Genomic DNA, 7,808 nt, shown 5'->3' with positions numbered 1-7,808 from the left:
AACAGCAAATCATACCTTCTTGGGCATGTGTGGATACTGCAGATCATGGATCCCAGGTTTTTCTATTTTGGTCTTACCTCTGCAGGAATTGGTATCATCCTCAAAACCCGACCATGTCACACACACTGAGGAAACAGAGCAGGCTTTCCTTAACCTTAAGAACAGTCTGACAAGAGCACCTGCATTGGGAATACCAGATTAGGAAAAACCTTTTGATTTATATTGTATGGAGGCTAATGGCTGCGCAGCAGTTGTCCTCACACAAAAACATGGTGATACAAGTAGACCCGTAGCATACTACAGTGCACAATTGGACACTGTGGCAAGATCACTCCCAACATGTTTAAGAAGTGTAGCAGCAACTGCTCTTTCGGTCAGTATGAGTGAGGATGTAGTATTAGGCCATCATATGATTGTTTATACACCCCATGCTGTATCTGCTTTGCTAAATTCTGCCCAAACCAGACATGTTTCCTCAGCTAGGTTCACAAAATGGGAACTAGCTCTAATAGCACCGGCAAATATCACCATTACACGGTGCAGTACGTTAAACCCAGCAACATATTTACCATATGTGCCTCAGGATGCACAAAGAGTGGAGAGAGGTGAGTCACTGGTGAAAGGCGAGTTTTGCAGGTATACTGATGCACAAGATTGTATGGAATATTTGAATCAGACCTTTACTGCAAGACCTGACATACATGATACACCTTTAGAGAAAGTAGATGTGACATTTTACACAGATGGGAGTTGTCATAGACAAACTGACACTGGAGAGTTATGTACAGTTTATGCTGTTGTAAATGATGAGGACATTATAGAAGCCAAACCCCTTGGTCCACCTCACTCGGCCCAAGTGGCGGAGCTAGGGACACTAAGGAGAGCGTGTGAGTTGGCAGAAGGCAAATCTGCTAACACATACACTGACTCTAGGTATGCCTTTGGGGTTGTACACGATTTCGGGAGCTCTATAGTGTCTTAGAAATTTTATGACAGCAGCAGGCACACCAGTAGCACACTCAAAACATATAAAAGGACTATTGACAGCGATCCAAATGCCAAAGGCAGTGGCCATCATTAAGTGTAAAGCCCATACATGTGAGGATGATCCGGTGTCACTGGGCAATAATAGAGCAGACAAAGCTGCCAAATGTGCAGCAGGGTTAAGAGTTAACATACCAGTTGAGCAAATGATGATATTTCAAACTATTGATATGCAGAAATTAATTGAGATGCAAAATTTGTGTTCCATTCAGTAAAAGGCAGGCTGGAGATCCAAGGGATGTGGGCAAGAGTCCTCTGGACTCTGGAGAGATGGACAAGGTAAGCCAGTGGCTCCCAAGGCATACTACCCAAGCTTGGCTGAGGCAGCGCATGGCCTGACTCATCTGGGTAAACAAGGTATGTGCAAGTTGGTGAGGGCATACTGGTGTGCACCTGGTTTTTCTTCTCAAGTGGAAAAGAGAGCAATGTCCTGTCTGACCTGCTTGAGGAAAAACACCAACCAAGCCATCTCACATCCCTCCGACAGATGGACCTTTTCACGTAATACAAATTGATTTCAACCATTTACCACCCTGCAGGAATCTCAAGTATGTATTAGTTTGTACAGATGTGTTTTCAAATTGGGTTGAGGCATATCCAGCTGCCACTAATACTGCTGTGTTTACTGCTAAAAAGATCATTCAGGAATTTGTATGCAGGTACGGTATCCCTAGAATCATAGAAAGTGATAGGGGTACTCATTTCACTGGTGATGTCTTCCAGAACATGTGTAAGTTGATGGGTATTAATTGTACCACACCCCCTATTGACCGCAAGCCAGTGCCAAGGTGGAGAGGGTAAATGGTACTATTAAGAATAAACTGAATAAGATCATGGCAGAAACTGGACTAGGATGGCCAGAAGCCTTGCCGCTAGTCCTTCATAGCATCAGGACAAATAGACCCCCTCTTAATTTGTCCCCCTTTGAGATACTGTTTGGGAGACAACCTCATCTGATTGTAAGTCCACAGGAAGACTTGAAGAGTAACAACGAGGTTACTGTAAAGTATCTTATAACAATGAGTAAACAGTTGAACCAGCAGCAGCAGAAACTGAAATTGTTGTCACCTGATATGCCAGAAACAAACTGTCATGATGTTGAACCTGGAGAATTTGTTATGATCAGAAACTTCTTACATTCAGGTTGTCTGACAGATCGGTGGGAAGGTCCGTATCAAGTGTTGCTGACAAGTACAACATCCTTGAAAGTGGCAGAGAGAGATACCTGGGTCCATTCCACTCACTGCAGGAAGGTCAAATATCCGGCGGAGATACAAGGCAGAGTCGAGGCAGATAACGCAGACCTGTCAATTGCGAGGTTGTTCTGGGAGAGTTAAAGACTGCAGTGAGATACCTGAGCTAGGGAAATTTACAGCCCACTAATCCAGCAATGGAGTGGAGGGCTGGGGTTGCGTTCCTATTTTCTTCCAGAGTTCTCATCATCCTTGTTTGGCTGGGGATGTCTTGTTTCTGTAACGGTGGACAGAGGATGGAGGGAGAGGTCAATGGTGATACCGATGGAGTGGAGTCGGGAGAAGGAGCAATACATTCACAAGGGCGGTATCTGACCAAACTCAGTACAGTAATTAAGAGATCTGTCATTCTAGAAACTCGGAGTCAGTGTGAAGGCCTATTGTCTGAGGAATACTGTATGTGTGCAAACTGTGGATCTCTAATTGAGGAAAAGTGCATCCAGCGATGCCAGTCCAAGAGTAACCTGTACTTGGGTGAGCACCCTTTAGAGGATTACCATTCCTTAGTGGGTAAGGTCTTAAACCAGACTGAGTGTTGGGTTTGCACTTATGTGCCTCAGGGACACATAATGTAGGTTTAGTACCACTAACGTTAAATGTCTCTGAGGTTCTTGGATTACTTAAGGGGAAAACGCTGGACGGGAAATTTGTTAAGTCCAAACCTCCAAATTTTAAGCTCCATCAGTACCATGTGGATAGATCCCTGTTATGTTTAAACATCACTAATTCCAATAAACCAGGAAATTGGGAGGTGTCCGGGGACAATCAGACAATGACCTTTTCACACAGAGTTAATAATGAACCAGTACATAGTGGACTTATGCGCAACATTACCAGTGGAAGACACTTCCAGTATAAGTATACACTTAGTTCTACCAAGGTAATGGTTGGCAGAGTACCAGAAGGGTACTGTGCAGTTATTGTACAACCTAAAACGTGTATCAGCCAAATGGGAAAATCTGGGGTAGGATTATTTGTTAGAGAATTGTGCCCGGTGATAATGATGCATTCTATCCCTTATGTACTCCCAGACGATGTGTATTTTATATGTGGAACGAAAGCGTACAAGTGACTCACTACGAGTTCTGAAGATTTATGTTATCTGGGAAGGGTACTCCCAGAGGTTATGACCCTTACACATGGTGAAATGCTTGGTATTCATAAGAACACACCATCACCATATCTTCACACACATTTTGAACACAGAGACAAAAGAAATATGATACCTGGTGATGTACATACAGCCACACAGTTGATTAGCGAAACAAATGGCTTCCAAATTTTGGTAGCATTAGATCCTACCAGGATCGCCTGGGGTACTTTAAATTTTATATACATCCAAGATCTTGCTAAATTAATAGATAATATCACCTAGACATATGATGACATGTTCAGGTACACTGGTAAGGAGCTACAAGCCTGTAAGAAAGAACTTGTGCAACATAGACTAGTATTAAATTATTTAACAGCTGTTACTGGTGGATACTGTGTGACTCTGGCCACCCAAATTAGTGTCAAGTGTTGCACTTACATCACAAATAATACTGGTAATCCCAAGGAGGTGATAGACCGGAAGACGGATGAAATTCTGCAGCTGAAATGGGAATTTTTGAAAGAACTATAATGCCTCATTGACTGAGGTAGAAAAGGTAGAAGAGTGGTTCTCTTAGTTGAACCCTGTAAAATGGTTCTCCAGTCTAGGAGAGTGGGTCCAGAAATGGTTGCTAGGGTAGGGAAACTCCTGATCCTCATATTGGTTGTCATCTTAGTAATTGACTTATGTGTTAGATGTGTTCCTGCTGTGTTGAAGTGTGGAAAATGTAATGCTAAGGTAAACCAGGAGAATTAAATTATGATGGTGGTTAGTAGTAATAGTATGCATACTAAGGTAAATGAAGAACTGCAAATCCTGAACTAGAATGTACCATCAGATGATGTATAGATTTAGCCATATATGAAATGTATTATTAAATGTTATTTTAAACATCCTAAATAATGTAAGTCCCTATCCCCTTCAGGACCTCCTTTATAGGTTAGGTGCATCCCCACATCTTTCCAATGATCTTCCAAGATCCGAGGTGGGCGTATAAGGGTAGTTTTATGTCCCTCCCAGGGACACATTATTGATGGTTTAAAGACCAAATTGTGCCATCCCCTAATATAACTTGAAATAATATTTCATAGTGTATGACTGAATAAATTTAAGACCAGAGTGTGATAGCACATTGTTTGCTATCAAAGGGTGGACTGTCGAAGCCGGATGAATGGCTGAGGCCAGATCTTAAATTAATATCGGGTGACACCATTTTGTGATGCCATCTTGCGTCCTCAGCTTGAAACCATTGTTGAAAGTCCTGCCATACCCCATACGCACATTAAATAAAACATAAAATATATAAGACGCACACCGCACAGTTGCGCCATTTATCAAAGCACTCTACACATAAACGCACCATGCATATTAGTGATTATACGCAATATTCTCACACTTACACATACCAAAACTTATAAAAAGGTTCCTTAACATTAAAAGCAAAATATTAGAGGTTTTATTAGCAAATACTTATGTTGTGAAATGCAGTGTATACAATATTTAAGGTACATAAGCTAGTAGACATATCATGTTTGGTACCATTCTAAATCACTGTTTATTTGCAGATTTCCGGATCGAACCGCAAGGAAATCGCATCATGCGTTCGCAAGATATGAACTATATGAAAATAGTGGTTAGAATGTGAAACTGTATGAAGTGTTTTTTACTAGTTTAAACCAGTTCTTCGGTGGGAAAACCACACAAAGCAACATCTGAGGATCTGGGACATACCCCTAGTGATGCTATATGAACTGTCCAATGACCTGCATCGTACCAGAATGTCCAGGAGCCAGACCCAATGGAAATCCGTTAACTAGTTTCTTTGTTCTGGGAGGGTATATAGCTTGCATACTGGTTCTAGTATACAGCCATTCTCTTTGGATGACCACAGGCTTCTGGACTGATGACTGTATGCTGGGACCAGTGCGCATGTGTATGTATTGGGCTGTATCGTATATTCTGTATTTAATTGTCTTTGCACTAATTGTGCTAGATGAAAGCGTGTAACTTTCTTTTATTGTAATAAGAACTTTTTGTGCGTTGGAACCACAATTATTGTCTGGACAGCGATTGTTTCTCTCTAGCAATATAAGGGTATTCATAAAACATTTTGTAAACTGTAACACCACTTCAGTCATTTATGTTATAGAATGTCCTTGTGGGCTCAAATATGTATGGCAAACCAAACGTCCACTTAAACAACGATACAGGAGCATATTAGATATTTTAAAAACAAGTTATACACCCACTCAGTTTCCAGACATTTTCTAACAAATCACAACTCCTCATTAGATAATATGACATTCAGGGCAATTGAACATGTAACCCCGAGTCCCCGGGGAGGTGATCTAGCCAAGAAATTATCTCAACGAGAAATGTACTGGGTTTATGAATTGAACACACTATCTCCATGTGGTCTTAACGAAAGTTATGAGATTGCTCCGTTTTTATAAGGAAATAGTCAAAGTATTCACTTGTATGAGACATACCACTAAAGTATCTACGGCCATACCACACCGAAAGTGCCCAACCCTGTCTGATCTTGGAAGCTATACGGTGCTGGGCCTGGCAAGTACTGGGATGGAAGAACCCCCGAGAATACCAGGAGCAGTAGACTAACCTAACGGTGACCTCATGAGAAAAAGACTTGGCATTCTTTTAGGAGCAATCTCTCAAAAAAGACCTTAATGATGTGTGTTTATTTTTGAATGACGGATATAAAGAAAACCCACTTTTTGTCTTCCCTCCTTCTTCACATCTATCCTTATAACTGCTGGTCCATATTGTTATGATCATGTTGGTACATATATATAGGTATTCTCTATGTCTATATGTTCTAGATATGTCCATATCCTAAGGATAAAACTGCATATGGAGAATTTGTACTAATAATAGATATAGAATTATTAGAACTGAATGACCCAGATAATAGGTTCACTATTGCTTTTAGGAAATTTTATATTGCAATATTGAGAGCATGTTTGCTGTGTGCCTACCTTTTTCCAAGTATATATATATGGATTACTATTTATATAGGTACACATAAAAAGGTGTTATTTATTATGATTAGTCATTTTTATAATTATAATTATTTTTATATGACTAGTTCTTGCTTTCTCTATTTTTTTCTTTTTATTTATCCATTAATTTTATTATGGACATAATAATACCATACGGGACCAAGTGAAGTTGTTGTAACAAATGTGAATGGAATAAATGTTATGAACACACATGGCTGAACTATTGCATCTGCTATTGAAGCAGGCTTAATCCCGGAACAAGCATCCTTGACAACCCTTTACACAGCTGCACAGCGCCAGGGGCAAATGCAGGATTTTTAGGGTGGGGTTTCCACATACATATATATCAGCCCCAGCCCCAAACAACCAATCCCAGCCAGCCCCTGCCAGACAGCCCCTGCACCAGATAGTCACCCCAGCCAGCCAGCCCCTGCCCCACACTGCCAGCCTCTATCCAGAGAGCCAGCCCCAACCCGATAGCCAGCCTGCCAGCCCCAGCAGCCAACCCCACACTTACCTGATGCTTGTGTAGCTCCTCAGTCAAAAGCCGCGGGTCCGAGTCCCCTGCTCTATGGCGTGGCGTGACATCATGCGCACCGGCCGCCAGGTCTCTCTCTCCTTCCAAATAAAAAAAATTGCGGGTGCGGGGGTCGGCAATGCCGGGCGAGCGGGGTCTCCTCTCTATCCGGGCCACCAGTCTAGTCTCTGATGATGGCCCTGGTGATTGCTGCACGCTGCCTGGCCACTGTCAGTGCAGCTGTTAGCGCTTCCGCATCTGGTGGTATGAAAGCTACCTGACACAGAAGCGCTGACAGCTGAACAGGCAGCGGCTGGGCAGTTCCGAGTGTGGCCCGCTGATTGTGCAGAGACAGAGACAAGGCTGTCTCTGTCTCTGAAAAAAAAAAAAAATTAGTTGGTCAGGGGGGTTTCTGGGTACACAGAAACCCCCCCTGCGTGCGCTAGTGAGCGCTTACCAGGAAGTCAATTGCCGGAGCCTGCGGTCCACAAGCGGCTCACGCACACGTGACTTCCGGTCTGACGAGATGGAACACGTGACCTCACGGACGTGTGACATCCAGGAATGCGGTCCACATACGCTCCACAGCGGGGGATACTTCCGGCTTCCATATAGACGATACCAGTAAAGACGAAAAGAGTTCTGCACTTAAAAGCATACGGCCATGCTTGGTAGGACAGCTCATTAGGAACCTTCGAATGATGACTTCCGGTCACGGACGTTTGTGGCGCCAAATTCTTCAATTATACTCACCAATTAAGCAAGTTACACACTGATATATATACTGGCTCAAACTAGAACCTTACTTCACAACTCCTGCTCTCTTTGAAGAAGTCCAGAACGGACTAAACCCGTCGGGTCCTCCTCCACCTGCCAATATA

The 7,808-nt window shown here is 42.6% G+C and overlaps 1 pseudogene; it reads left to right on the top strand.

The window, feature by feature from the left end:
• The first annotated feature begins 5,888 nt into the window (after positions 1–5,888).
• On the top strand, positions 5,889–6,007 carry LOC148522848 (5S ribosomal RNA; annotated as a pseudogene).
• Positions 6,008–7,808: the final 1,801 nt, after the last annotated feature.

The sequence above is a fragment of the Taudactylus pleione genome, unplaced genomic scaffold, assembly GCF_031769625.1.
Source record: "Taudactylus pleione unplaced genomic scaffold, aTauple2 ptg000138l, whole genome shotgun sequence".
NCBI lineage: Eukaryota > Metazoa > Chordata > Amphibia > Anura > Myobatrachidae > Taudactylus > Taudactylus pleione.
The sequence above is the reverse complement of the archived record's forward strand: the minus strand, read 5'-3'. Positions and strand labels throughout refer to the sequence as shown.